Genomic DNA, 14,636 nt, shown 5'->3' on the forward strand with positions numbered 1-14,636 from the left:
AAATCTTTCATCCACAAAACAGATAATAATCACATTTCCCTGGTGATCGTGTATGTAACAAATCAATGTTGAGAAATGGCTTGCACATTATTCCAGTTTTTTGGTTTGTTTGTTTGGTTGTTTTTTCAAGACAGTATTTCTCTGTGTCGCCCTGGCTGTCCTAGAACTTGCTCTGTAGACCAGGCAGGCCTTGAATTCACAGAGATCCCTCTGTCTCTGCCTCTTGAGAACTAAACAACTAAAGATGTGTGACACTGCAGATCAGCCTGCTGCCCCTCAGCAGACTGCTACTCCTGGGAACACAGCCAGTCTCACCTGATTTACCATTCCCAGCGCACTCTTAAACACTCTTAAAGTGGCTGTTTACACCACTTCCTTGGGGTGCTGGGGAATGGAGTTGCTGACCAAGTTTAGCATCTTGGACCTGAGCTCCAGCCTGCAATGCACCACCTCCCCAGAGGAAAGCCATGAGGCTTGGGCACAATGCAGAGATAGATGCTGTCAGGCAGCTACTGGAGTTCAAGGCTGCGGTGGTTGTGGGTGCAAGCGGTGTTGGTGAAAAAGCTCTCAGGATCCCGATGACTCACCACTGCTTCGTCAAAGACCACGAGCCCACTATCCAGGATTCCTACTGGAAAGAAGCAGCCCTGGACTACAGAGAAGGCTACATCCTAAATGTGCTGGATACAGCTGGCCAGGATATCGGGCGGGCTCTGCAGGACCGTGCTTGGCAGTGGGTGATGGCCTGCTGGGCGCCTTTGCTCTTGATGACCCCTTGTCTCTAGACCAGCTGCAGCAGATATGGTCCATGTGGAAGCCTCACCGCAGCCTCTGGTGCTAGACCTGGTGAGCACTGCTGGAGATGCTCATGCTGCCACTGCCGCGGCAGTCCTTGCTCCCAAGCTGGGAGTCCCCTTAGTGAAGACCTCAGCCAAGAGGCAGTAAAGTGGGAAACCTTTGCCCTCTTGACCTTGAGATTCAGAGGCCCAGGAGGCTGGAGCTGTGTCAAGCAGGAAGATCAGACACCACAAAACCATCTGTAGCTGTGGCTGCTCTGTAGCCTGAGGATCTTAGTTAAATCAATTGACCTTTGTCTCCTGTAAAGGTGACAGTTCTCTTGTCATAAGATCTCCCCACCCACCCACCCACCCACCCACCCACCAAGCAAGTTTCCTCGGACATTTTTTTTTTTATTTTCATTTGGTGAGAAGTGTCCCTTGTTGGCTGTGTTCTGTGAAACTCTATGCAAAATTAAATAAACGTTCTCAGCATTCAAAGCTAAAAAAAAAAAAAAAAAGAAAGATGTGTGACACCACCACCTGGCTATGTATGCCCTTTATGTTCAGTAATTTTCACCTTTAACTATTTTCAAGGCTCTAGATGTGTTCATAACTTTCTGATTATTCTGTTAAGATGACTTTTCCCCACTATTATATTTATTCCCATGGTTCATGGAGTTTTTCTTTGCTTGTTTTTAGTCTTTTATTTCTTCTTTAAGTAATACCAAAGGATTATGAATTAATTGGGGAAGTTCTCCACATTTTAACTTACATTGAAAATTTGTCTTAATTTAAGAAAAAACATAAACTGAAGCACACCCCTAGTCTGTTTCCTTCCCTGGCTAACCTACTATTTACTGTTTAGGTCAGGCTGGCTTTGAGGTCATGGAAGTGTGCTTGAGGCAGGATACACTGTGCCTCTCTAGAACAGAGGTGATGGAACATACTGCTGTGCTCAGAGATGTCATAAGAATAAAGAGCACGGCCCAAGACCTTACCACACACTTTCACTTCTTGTGCACCCTTCTGCAAATGCGTGTGTCCCTACCACCGTGACCTAGATCTGGGAGCTGGTTTTCCCGACCCAGAATTAAGTAGCTGTAATGGGGGGTTGTGTAGGCTTTAACCTTCCTTCCTCTAGCTATTTCTTGCTGCCTCAGCAAGCGGCGCGTGCTCGGGCAGTCCTGCTTCTCTCCTCCCCATTGTTCTGGGAGTTACCCTCATCCCTGCAAGCTAGATTTTGAGTTTCTTTCTTTCTTTCTTTCTTTCTTTCTTTCTTTCTTTCTTTCTTTCTTTCTTTCTTTCTTTCTTTCTTTCTTTCTTTCTTTCTTTCTTTCTTTCTTTCTTTCTTTTTTTAAAGATTTATTTATTTTTATGTATGAGTACACTGTTACTGTCTTCAGACACACCAGAAGAGGGCATCAGATCTCATTACAGATGGCTGTGAGCCACCATGTGGTTGCTGGGAATTGAACTCAGGACCTCTGGAAGAGCAGTCAGTGCTCTTAACCTCTGAGCCATCTCTCCAGTCCTGATTTTGAGTTTCACAAGCAGACATGTTTGTTTTGTTTTCTAACCCTCTTGTGATAGCTAGTCTTGGTTGTCAGCTTGACTACATCTGGACTTAAATTAAAAACGGAAGGCACAGCACTGAGGAACTGCTTAGTTTGACATAGGAAGATCCACTTGTAACCCAAATCTTGAGGTAGGAAAACACATGCCTTTAAATCGGGTCATACCTTCTTCTGGAAGCCTTGATAAGGACTCGGAAGAGGGAAGCTTTTGCTCATTGCCTGCTTTCTTTGCTTTCCTGGCAAGCCCGTTCCCTCCCTGGCATTACAGCCCACTCCTTCAGGATTCCAGCATCTACTGAAGACCAGCTGAGACATCCAGCCTTGTGGACTGACCAAGTTCTGAATTCTGGGACTTTCTGTTCATAGCCAGTCATTGCTGAACGAGGCGGACCACAGCCTGTAAGCCATTCTAATAAATTACTATATATAAAAATATATATAAATAAAAATATATATTCCATATATATGGGAATATATGTATAAATACATATATACATGACTGTACATACTGACACATATATTCATTTAAAAAGTTCTGCTACTCTAGCTAACCCTAGTGCATGTCTAACACACAGATGACAGGTCTTACTAAATCACTGGTTCTCGAGTGTTTATGCTAACCCCTATAGATTTTGTCTCTAAGTGTGTGGAGAGAGATTGACACACACACATTTCTATGCTGGGGAGTGAATCTAGGGCCTACAACATGTTAGGCGTGTGCTCTACCACTGAGTCATATTCCTCGCCTGGTGACCTTTAATGTTTTGTTTTTTTCGAGACAGGGTTTCTCTGTGTAGCCCTTGCAGTCCTGGAACTCACTCTGTAGACCAGGCTGGCCTCGAACTCAGAAATCTGCCTGCCTCTGCCTCCCAAGTGCTGGGATTAAAGGCGTGTGCCACCGGCCCTGGTGGCCTTTTTTAAATTATAGGATTATTCTCATAAGGTCAATCTTGAGGTGTATCATATCCTAAGAAAAATTATTAGGTTTTGTTAATATTTGTGGTCACTTCATTGGCTAGGCTGAAAAATTTTAGAGACATAGTCTCATGGAACTCAGGTTATCTACAAACTTGTGTAGTTGGTATACAGACACTAAAAACAAAAATTCACTAACTGATTAGTTATAAAACATTACTGCAAAATTCTTTGGTATAGTAGTAAGGTTGGCATCTTTAAAATCAATATTTCTCCTTGGAAATTTTTCTATTTTTAGGAAATGCCCAAATTTCCATTTGGATATTTCCACTTATGATAATTTATTGTGGCATTTCAGATTTTAAAAAATCAAATAAAATGAATATCTATTAAACAAGAACCTTGAACCTCAAAGGAATCTAGTTCATCCTTTATTTCTTTAAAAAAATCATTCACTTGGCCTTGTTGGACACCAAAGGGAGGGGAGGCCCTTGATCCTGGAAAGCCTTGATGCTGCAGTGTGGGGGAATACTGGAACAGGGAAGCGGGAGAGGGCTGACTGGGGAACAGGGAGAGGGGAGATGGATTATGAGAGTTTTGGGGACAGGAAACCAGGAAAGGGGACATTTGAAATGTAAATAAAGAATATATCTAATAAAAAAAAAAGTAAAAAAAAAAAAAAAGAACTACTTGTGCAGTTCTGGCACAAATGATATGGGAGTAACTAATCCCCTTTTAATTGGAACTAAGGTCCACCCCATGATGTGGAACCTATATCTGACTGTTAAAGTTTCATGTTATAACTCCCTGTAGAGGTTAGAGGACAACCTTTAGGAATCTGTTCTTTCCTTCTGCTGTGAAGTTTTCACCAGAGAAGTCTGCTTGGACATGGGTTTAAGGTAATGCAAAGTCTATTAGCTGTCTTGGTGTTCCAGATCGGAGTGTGCAGTCCTTAGTCTTTCTCACGGTGAGCTTTTAGGCACAAAAACCATGTTCTCGGTTGACATACTTCATTTAACAAAAGCAGTTAACTAGAAGTGGATTACAGACTTCAAAACCCAAGCTTAGCCAAAACGCAAGCATAGCACTCAATTACTTTCCCAGAACTCTAGACCTTGATGAATTAGGCCTTTGTTTTCCTTTTGGCATGGTACCATCAGAAAACTGATGCTTATACCTACACTGTGGAAGCGGTACTGATTAACTATATTGAATATCTGGAAAGTAGTTAATGGTATCGATGGACTGAATATTTAATTTTTAGACAGTGAGTACAGACTGGGGATATGGCTCAGTGTGGAAAGTGCTTGATGTGCAAGTGCAAGGAATTCAGACATGAACATGAAAGGTGAGCCTGGTCTCATGGCTGTAACTTTAGCATCGGGGTATAGACGGGTAGGTCCACTGGCTTGTTGGCCGGCTGGCCAGCTGACTTGCCAAACTCCAGGTTCAGCAGGAGACCCTATCTGAAAATACAAGGAGGAGAAATGGTTGAGGAAGGGCCGAGCCTACGACTTCCATCCACGTACTGGCACAGCACATGTTAAGACTGGAATGCAGAATAACATTAAAACTATATAAGTTTCTGAAGAACTGCCAAATTATTTTGCCTCGTGACTGTACCATTTTGCATCCCTATCAATCAGGCATGAGGATTCCAGTGTCTCCATGCCAACACTTTATTTTTTGTGCTGGTTTTATAATACCCAGCTTACTAAACTTGAGTGCTGTCTCACGGTTTGGGTTTGCATTTCAGTGGCATGGCACGTGTGTTGTAGACTGTGGCAATTGGTAAGCGTTTGGAAAGATGTTTACTACAGACTTCTGTGTCTGCATGTGTGTGTGTGTCACCTTGATCCAGTTCAGGGCCTTGCACATGCAAGTGCCTTTGCACTGAGCCCCATCACCAGCTCAGGCCACTTTTAAGTCCAGTAACAAAATGTGCATTGTGGGAGTTACGTGTTTATTCTAGATAATGGGTCCGGGCCATATAGGTATAGGTTGCCTCTTCAGTCCTTCGTGGCTTTTGGCCTATAGAAATTTTTGTTTGATGTTCATGTGTCAGTTTTTGTATTGTTGCCTGTGTTTTGGGTCCATTCATTAGTAACAGGTCCCATAATAGGAAACATTTCTGGACATTATACCCTTTTTACACTTTTAAGACTCATCCATTTTGAGTTCATGTTTGTTGTTTAAAGTTAGAGTCCAGTTTCACTGTTTTTCATGTAAATATCGCACTTCCTCGGTACTGGCTGCTGAAGACTGTCCTTCCCTGGTTGAGTGTCCCCAGACTCTATGGTTTCTAGACTCTATTCTATCTGATTGGTCTAAATGCCCGTACCATGTTGCTTCAACTGTAGCTTTAAAATCAGGAAATCTGAGCGGTCCAGTTGGTTCCTTTTCAGATACTGTAAAGTCCCTGTTGCCTCAAGCGCTTGTGTGCACTCAGCAGTGTGAGTGTGGAAAGGGTTCCGAGAAGGGATGATGTTAGCAGTCACCACCCATTAACTCACATCAGCATGGAAACCCCGGGAGTGATTCTGTGCGTGCCATGCCCAGACCAGTGGCTGGATGTAAGGCAACAGAAGATTTGGAAAGAGAAGGACAGATCCCCAGTTTGGGTTCCCATGGCCATTGCCAGTTCACTGTCAGCTTGATGAAGACAGTCAAGGGCCCATTCCCTGAGCCCTGACCCAGGAAACCCAGATGGGAAAAGGTAGCCCCAAGTGCCTCACATTGAGGTTCTCTTTCTGAGTTCCCAGTCGGCTCTCCTTGATCTTATTTAAGCCATATCAGAATGTTTTTACATGGCACACACCCTCAATTGCAACTCTGGGGAGACAGAGGCAGGTGGATCTCTGTAAGTTCAAAGCCATCCTGGTCTACATAGTAAGTTCTAGAACAGCCAGAGACTCTGTCTCTATAAACGCGCGTGCACACGCACGCACACACATGCATACATGCACACGCACACATATGCACGCGCGCACACACAGACACACACATGCACGCACACTCACACTCACTCTAGGTGGACTTGATGGCAAGCCCGATGATCCCAGTTCCATCCCCAGAGCCATCCTGCTAGAAGGAGAAAACCAACCCTGACTTTCCCAAGTTGTCCTTTCACCCAACACAGGCATGCACTCATGGAGGAATAAACAAATAAGGAAATAAATAAATGTGTATTTTAAAACGTTTTCCCCCCTTGTTCTGGAAAGACTCAGTGTTGCAGTATTCGGCAAAACAAGATCGGGGAAGTGGGAAGGGGTGGGTGGGAGGACAGGGGGAGAGAAGGGGACTTATGGGAATTCCGGGGAGTGGGGGGGGGGCTAGAAAAGGGGAAATCATTTGGAATGTAAATAAAAAAATATATCGAATAAAAATGTTTTTAAGGGAAGAAGACAGGACTTACCTTGGTACCTCAGCATCTTTCTTGGGAAGGAATGTGGGCCCTCCTCCCTAGTTGTAGGCATAAGGGCTTCTCTAAACCCCACTCAGCAGGGAAGCCATGGGCTGCAGCTTTTACCACCCAGAGACTGCACCTGTTCTTCAAGGCCCCACCTGCCTTTGAGGATTCAGCTGGGACGAAGGGTGTCCATGCAACTGGATTGATCCAGACCTGGCCCAGCACCATGGGAAGATCTGTTCTGCCCTCAGTCACTTGCAGTTCAGCAGGTCAGCTAGGGTCACATTGATCCAGAAGCTGGGAGAAGCAGTTAGAGGAACTCGGAAGAGAAGGAGAGAGGGGGCATTTCAACTGTTCACTGGCAGCCCTGGATGGGTGACATCTGCCTGTCCCTTGTTCCCTAGTACTGGCTTAGCCAGAGGTGCCCAGCCAGCCCCTCTGCTGCCCATAACAGGTCAGAGTCTCAGATCTTTCTCATTTTCCCTCTCTTTCCAGCCTTTGGTCCCTCCATCCTCTGTCCTCCCATCTCCCTCCTCCCCCTCCCTCTGTTCCTCCCTCTGTCCCTCTGTCTTAAGTTCTTAAAAACACTAGATGGTCTGTAGTTTGTCACTGGATGTCATTAATATGAAAATTCTAATTCTTGAGTTTCTCTGAAGCCAGAGCCATAAAAGAGAGCGGGAAAGAGATCACCTTCCCTTCCACGTTTTCCCCCGGTGCCTGCAGGACTCTGTCTCCTTCTAATATCAAAGCGAGGTCACTGGCCCAGGCCTGCCTTTGGTGAGTGTGGTGGAGGTGCATGGCAAGGTCCACCCTGGCGAATCAACTGCTGTCTTTTAGCCAAAGGATCTTTGAACTGGGTCTCCTTAGTGGCTCCTTTTCCACATTGACCACAAACAGAAAAACAATCCTATTGGACCGTCTGGTTGGTTGTACACGTGGGTGTTCTGGGCTCCGGGAAGCCAATCCTGAGCCGCCCATTGTCCTTGTCTTCTGGCCCAGGCTCCCTTCCAAGTCCATGCCTCACCTGCCTTGTGCTCCCCGGCCCGTGTCCTCCCTGCTGCCCTGCTCAGGAAAAGAGCCTTCTGCTCAGGCCCACTCCTCGACTCCTGGCAACATCTGCCCTTGCAATAGAGAAGGGAAGGCAGAGCTTGAGAAAAAAGACCCCGAGAAGAAAGTAGCCAGTGAGCCCCCAATAAAGGGCAGGGCACCATTAGTGAAAGTTGAGGAGGTCACAGTGGAAGAGGGGACAGCCGTGAAGCCACCTGACCCCAGTAAGAAGGGACCAGCCTGTGCTGGGGTGCGGGTTGGTGCTGCGGTCTGGTGCTCTGTGCTTGCCCTGCCCACGAAGGGTTTTATTTAACTCCTTTTTCATTACTGGGCATTGGAAATTCATATTCTCATTCTTTCTCTTCCCCTTCTCCCTCTCTCCTCTCCTCTCTTCTCTTTCTCCCTTCTTTCCTCTCTTCTCTTTCTCTCTCCAGCACCACTCTGTATCGTGAATGCACTAACTCATCCTCCTAAATCTCTAAACACAGGTGAAGAGCATCTTCCCAAAGCACTCTTGGGGACAGACATGTGGCAGCGAGCCTGCCTGTCCCTGTCAAGGCTCTTGCTTCCTTGCGTCTAGGGTCTCCCGAGAGCTCTGGGTAGATTCTTTTGAGACACAGTCTCACCTTGTACTCAGGCTGTCTCCCAAGTGCTGAGATTAAAGGTGTGTGCCACCACACCTTCGAGAAAAGATGACACTTAGCAAAGTTATAGCGGTGCACACCTGTGATCCCAAGTCAGGCACCTGGAGCAGGAAAATCGTGAACTGGCTCTGAACAAGCCCCAACTACACCAAAATCCTGTGTCCAAATGGTATTTTAAACCTTAATCAGAATAAATGAAAGGAGCCTCTCCATTGGATGACACCTGCCCAGCCTGAGTCCTGGGTGTGGCCTGGTTGCTAATGATGCCCATTAAAAGGCTTTGATGCTGTGGTTAACTAAGTTACCAAAGCACAGAGATACTTGCTATAAAAGGCAAATGGAGAACCTTGCCTTCATTCTGCTCAGAGTCGGGCTTCCCACAGACACTGCCACTTGGTAGATAGTGCTAACTGATGTAACTGCTATAAAAGAAGACTTGGTGACAGAGCGTGAGCTGGGTTGGATGTCTCACACATGTAGTTTTGATATCGTTGCTTGGCTACAGAAGAATATAGTGGAACCGTGAGAACACACTGAGGTGTGTTGCCCCTACTCTTTGAGAACGATGGACCCCAGGCCTGGGGTGTGGGGCACACCAGTGTTTGTTCTGTTCCTTGGATTTTCATTTCATTCCACTTGGTTCTCTCCTTGTACCTATTTGTACAGCTGCCCCAGCCTCGGCCCTCAGTCCAACCCCGGCCCCTTCTCCAGCTCCGGACACAGCACCATCGTCCACCATGACTGCCGTTGTCATTCCTACAACTTCTGCAGGCACCACCAACCCCGAAGAGACTACGAGGCTGCTGGCTGAGAAGAGGTGCCTGGCCAGAGAGCAAAGGGAGAAGGAGGAGAGGGAGAGGAAGGAGAAGGAGGAGCTGGAGAGGTAAATCTCCCTCAGACCCGCCCTGCCACCAGAGAAGGCCTGGAGCCTGGTCCCTCCCGCTCCCCTCCAGCATGTGGAGAGTACAGTCCTTTGCCATCCTTGGTTTACTGATGTTGAATATGGAGCCCAGGGCTTGTCTGTTCCAGGCAAACACTCTGTCATCTGAGCCACATCCCCAGAACTATGTTTAAAATCAAATTTTCTTCTGAATAAATAGCAACATATCAACGCGGATAGGAAAATGTTTAGGGGTTGGGGGAAGTTCTATCCAATCAAGTAGTCACATCCATTTTAAGTAGCCTTTTCTGTTCTCTGAATGCTTTGAGCAGGTATGTACAGACACACACACATACACACACACACACTGATCCATATGTGCAGATACTGAACACACAAGCAAGTCACCTGAAGAGGCTGCGCAGATGCCTAGGGTTTCTTCTGTTATAACGCCATCTGCTGCCTGCATGTGCCTGCAGCCTAGGTGGTGTTCCCTATGACTGGCTGACTGGGGACAGGAAGACTGAGGCCTGATTACTGATGGCTCTGCAAGTTATGCAGGCACCACCCAGAAGTGGGCAGCTGCAGCCTTACAGGGGACAACTCTGAAAGACACTGGTAAGGGGCCATCTTCACAGTGGGAGGAACTTCAGGTAGGACACATTTTGTTAGAAGGGGAAATGGCTAGTTAGTTTCTCAACTAGTTACTGACTCATGAGCAGTAGCCACTGGACTAGCCGGAGGATGAGGGCCTTGGAAAAAGCATGACTGGAGAATTGGTTAGAAAGACATCTGGGGAAGAGAAGTGTGTGGAGGGATCTCTTCAAATGGGCAAAGGACATGAAGATGTTGTGTCCCCTGTAAACGCTCTTCAAAGGTTACTTCAGCTGAGGAGGAGTTCAGCAATCAAGCAGACAGCAGTCTGTTCTGTGGATAGTCAGCTGTTTTCTCAGCTGCAGCTGCTGTGGTGCACCAGAACTGCCAACAGCAGAAACTAGGCGCTGAGCCCCAGATATGGCGCTATTCCCTGAGGTGACCGTGACATGACTATATCGGACCACTTCCCTCGTGGAAAGGACAACACTTTGTCCTTCCTGGAGTAGAGACTTATTCTGGCTATGGACCCGCCTTTCCTGCACATAAGGTTTCTTCTGCCAAAAGCACCATCCGAGGAAGAGAAAGAATGAGAATATGAATTTCCAATACCCAGTAATGAAAAAGGAATTTAAATAAAACCCTTCGTGGGCAGGGCAAGCACAGAGCACAGGACTACACCCCAGCACCGGCCCGCACCCCAGCACTGGCCCGCACCCCAGCACAGGCTGGTGCCTTCTTACTGGGGTCAGGTGGCTTCGCGGCTGTCCCCTCTTCCACTGTGACCGCCTCCACCTTCACTAATGGTGCCCTGCCCTTTATTGGGGGCTCACTGGCTACTTTCTTCTTGGGGTCTTTTTTTCTCAGGCTCCGCCTTCCCTTCTCTCTTGCCAGGGCGGATGTTGCCAGGAGCTTAGGAGTGGGCCTGAGCTGAAGGAGCTTTGCCTGAGCCGGGCAGCAGGGAGGATGCGGGCTGGGGAGCACCGGGCAGGGGAGACATGGACTTGGAAGAGAGCCTGGGCCAGAAGACAAGGACAATGGGCGGCTCAGGATTGGCCTCTGGGGGCCACTGCTCAAAACACCACAGCCATGTGCATGGACAGACAGACGGACAGACAGAGAGTGTTCTGGTTACAGCCTGTTATAACACTCTGACCTAAAGCAATGTAGAGGAGGAATCAGCTCATTTGGCTTATGCTTGGCACAAGTCTGTCTGTGAGGAAAGCCAGGGTAGCAACTCAAGAAGCCCCCGTCCCCAAGCTGCACCCACTGAGGAATGTGCTCGCATCGCTGGCTCACTCACTGGCTCATGCATTGCTAGCCTTCATAGACAGCAAGCACTGCCTGCAGCTGCCTGGGTTCTGTTACACAGTTAACAGCCAAGATGGTCCCTCACAGACAGGCCCACATTCCAGTCTGATCGAGACAGTCCCTCAGCCCCTCAACTGCGACACTCCCATCTCAGGTCCCAGACTGTCCAGTTGTCCAGTTGGTAGTTAACACTAACTGTGATGATGTGCTGAACCTGGGCCTGGTAAGGGTAGTGTTAGCAGTTGTTCCTGACAGATCTGGGGACCCTCAGGCCTGCTGGGCGCCACCCTCTTGGCCATGCACACCCTTCAGTCCACAAGGAGCTTATATGGCCCGACTTCCTCCTGACCTGATACAGACATTATTAATCTCATTTTAAAAGTTTGTTTTGGTTCTGGAGAGATGCCTTAGCAGTTAAGAGCACTGAGTGTTCCTCCAGAGGCCCTGAGATGGACTCTGCAGGCACCAAGCATACATGTAGAGCCTGAATATGGGGATACACAGGCAAAATTCCCTACACATGGTATTTTGTGTTAGATTTCTTATTTAGGTGTAATTAATTAACATTCATGGTAATTCCTAAAAATAATCTATGTTCAGATATTCAAGTCTCCCCCTTTAAAAATGAACTGTAGACTCTCAGGAAAAGCAAGTCACCCCACAAATATCATTGGTTGATCGCTGCTTCTGACAAAAATGAAGCCATAGGGGGTTGGGGCACAGAGCAGCAAAGGTTCCATAACCATGGTAGACTGTGGCTTCCTCCGGGGCTTTGACCTGTTGCCCTTGCTAGACCTGGCCTCTCTTCAAAGAAGCACCTTCCTTCTTGTCTTTTCCCAGAGAAAAGATAGAGGAGTTGTCCCGAAGGGTGGCTGAGGAAGAAGAAGCTCGCAGGCTGGAAGCAGAGCAGATATGAGAGAAGGAGGAGCTGGCACTGTGGCTGGCAGAGGAGGAGCAGGAGCAGTTGGGGAGGGAGGAGGTGGAGCGCCTGCAGAAGCAGGTGATCGCCCTGTGCCAGCCCAGCCGGGGTTGTGCCCAGATGAATGGGGTGCAGAGCGGGTGTGGACTGCCCCAGCCAAGGGTCCTTTGCACAGGAGCGGGGTGCAGAGCACAAGCTGGCAGCCGATCCACCGGGGTTCGCTCCCAGATGGTCAGGGCTGCTAAGCAGAAGAGGGGTTTGCAAAGGTGGGCGGTTTTTGAGTAAGGTGTGGGGAGCAGGGTTGCCAGACCAGGCATCAGCAGTGGTAGTGATCTGTTTCCAGAAAGAAGAGGAAGCCAGAGTCCGGGAGGAGGCAGAGAGGGCTCCGCAGGAATGAGAGAAGCATTTCCAGAAAGAAGAGCAGGAGCGCCTGGAGTGGAAGAAGGTAGGGCCTGGGCCAGGGTCGGAACCGCAACCACATGGTTCTGCCTCCTTCTTGGGTCTCGAGTTGCCTGAAGCCGAGAACAAAAGGTCAGGAACAAAATGTCCTACCCTTGCCCAAGAAATGGCCCTCGGTATTAATTCCAAGAAAGCCGCCAGAATTTCCTCCTTCCCCAAAGGAAGTTGTCCTACCACAGCAGTTAAAATGGTTCCAACCTCTATTAATAACTCCAATTAGGGCGAAGAACAGTGAATTATATTTTCTCCACATTTTAATAATCTGCTACTGTTTTGTTTATCGCCGGCATGTGCCAGGCTGGGGTGCTTTGTGTATCTCATCGGCCTTCTGTGTGCTTTTTTGTAGCGACTTGAAGAGATTATGAGAAGAACCAGGAGGATGGAGGCAGCCAATAAGGTGCTGGCGTGGCCTTTCTAGCACTCTTCTGTTGTGGGAGGCAGGGCCTTCAGGCTGGCCTCGCTGACCTTGACCTTGATCATATAATGCCTGCCTATTTCCCAAGGGCTGGGGATTGCTGGCCTGGGCCCTGCTGGCTCTGACTTTATTTCCTTTCCAGTCTCCTCCACGCTTAGCGATCAAACCTAGGCCCTCACAGGTACTCCAGTGAGCACTCTACCACTAGGAACGTCCCTTTAAAATTCTTATATTGGTTTCTTTCTCTTTTTAGAAAACCACTGAGCAAAGAAATGGTGATGTAGCCAAAGGAGTTCTCGCTGGAGAGACAGGTACTTCTTCTGTCAGCGCACATGTGCATGTGTGTGCCCACAGAGGCCAGGAGAGGATGTCAGATCTCCTGGAGTTAGTTCCAGCTGGCTGCAAACTGCCTGGTGTGGCTGATTGTAACTGCTGAGCCATCTCTCCAGCCCCTAAGGCAATGGTTTGCAGCCTGAGGATCACACTCCCTTATGGGGTCATATAGCTGATATTTACATCATGATTCATAACAGTAGCAAAATTACAGTTATGAAGCAGCAAAAATATTTTTGGTTGAGATGGATGGCCACAGCATCAGGAACTGTATGAAAGGGTTTCAGCGTTAGGAAGGCCGAGAGTCCCTGGTCTAATGGGTGACTTAAAATGTACACATCTTGATAGGATTTTGTCTGATTGGGAATTTTGTTTAAACTAGTTTAAACTGTCTCATTCTGTAGTTTCTGTACAGTCTAGATCTGGATTCTTGGTGCACCTGAGGAAAATCACGAACTCCTTGTCTTCCTTCCTCAGACTCCCAAGTGCTAGTGTTACTGGGCGTGCATTACTACCCCCCAGCTGAAATTTACACGTCCATTACTTGTATTTATGACAAGTCTTAGAATAAAAGATTTAAACATCATCTCTCTTAATCCTGACTTCAAGAGAGAGGTACACTTTAAAACATGCTGATTTCATCATAATTTGTTATTCAACTTGTAACTGTGGTCTTTGGGCAAGTTACTGTTTCTTGGAAATCTTAAAACAAAAGGAGCTTAAATAAAAATGCAATCAACTTTCATTTCTGTAGTCCCATATAGGATCAGTTTCATCTCTGTGTGAGGGTCTTGGACAGTGGCAATCTCGTGCTTGGTCACTGACACACTAGTTGCTCTGTCCAGAGAGCATTCCTGTATTAACCCTGTCACCACAGATCTGCTTTGCTTTGTTTTGCTCGGAATTGAATCTCCAGCCGACCCAGAGAGCCAGCTCCCCCAGCCCCACTGCGTAACATGGTGTTTCCAAGACCATTACTGCCCACATAAGCAGTCAAGGATTATCAGGCGTTTTAAGATAGCCCACCCTAGGTTTGAGTCAGATGTCAATAGGGTTGCCTTAAGCTGGACTCCTAATGCTGAGTCGCAAATTAGGTGGTAAAGCGAGGGACACACACTGTGGGCCTCCATTTGTGTGGTCACATCCTTCTAAGTGTGACTGAATTCAACTGAGTTTGTGAAGCATGGCTTCCCCTTCTATGATGATTTGCTTTGAATCCTTCAGTAAAAGTGTTCCGTGTCAGCCAGTCAAGTCAGTCAGCCACTTCATCAGTTGGTTTGATTTCAGTGTTTATGTCCAGAACTAACTTAGTACAAACAAAAGCAATAGTAACAGTTATTTCTGCCCTTCAGTGAAA

At 47.3% G+C, this 14,636-nt stretch overlaps 2 pseudogenes; both read left to right on the plus strand.

Moving 5' to 3' along the window:
- Nucleotides 1-391: 391 nt before the first annotated feature.
- LOC127674145 (GTPase ERas-like) lies at nucleotides 392-1,065 on the plus strand (annotated as a pseudogene).
- Nucleotides 1,066-4,554: 3,489 nt separating this feature from the next.
- LOC127673536 (ensconsin-like) overlaps nucleotides 4,555-14,636 on the plus strand; it is a 404,593-nt pseudogene continuing 394,511 nt past the window's right edge.

This window comes from Apodemus sylvaticus, chromosome 23 (genome assembly GCF_947179515.1).
Source record: "Apodemus sylvaticus chromosome 23, mApoSyl1.1, whole genome shotgun sequence".
NCBI lineage: Eukaryota > Metazoa > Chordata > Mammalia > Rodentia > Muridae > Apodemus > Apodemus sylvaticus.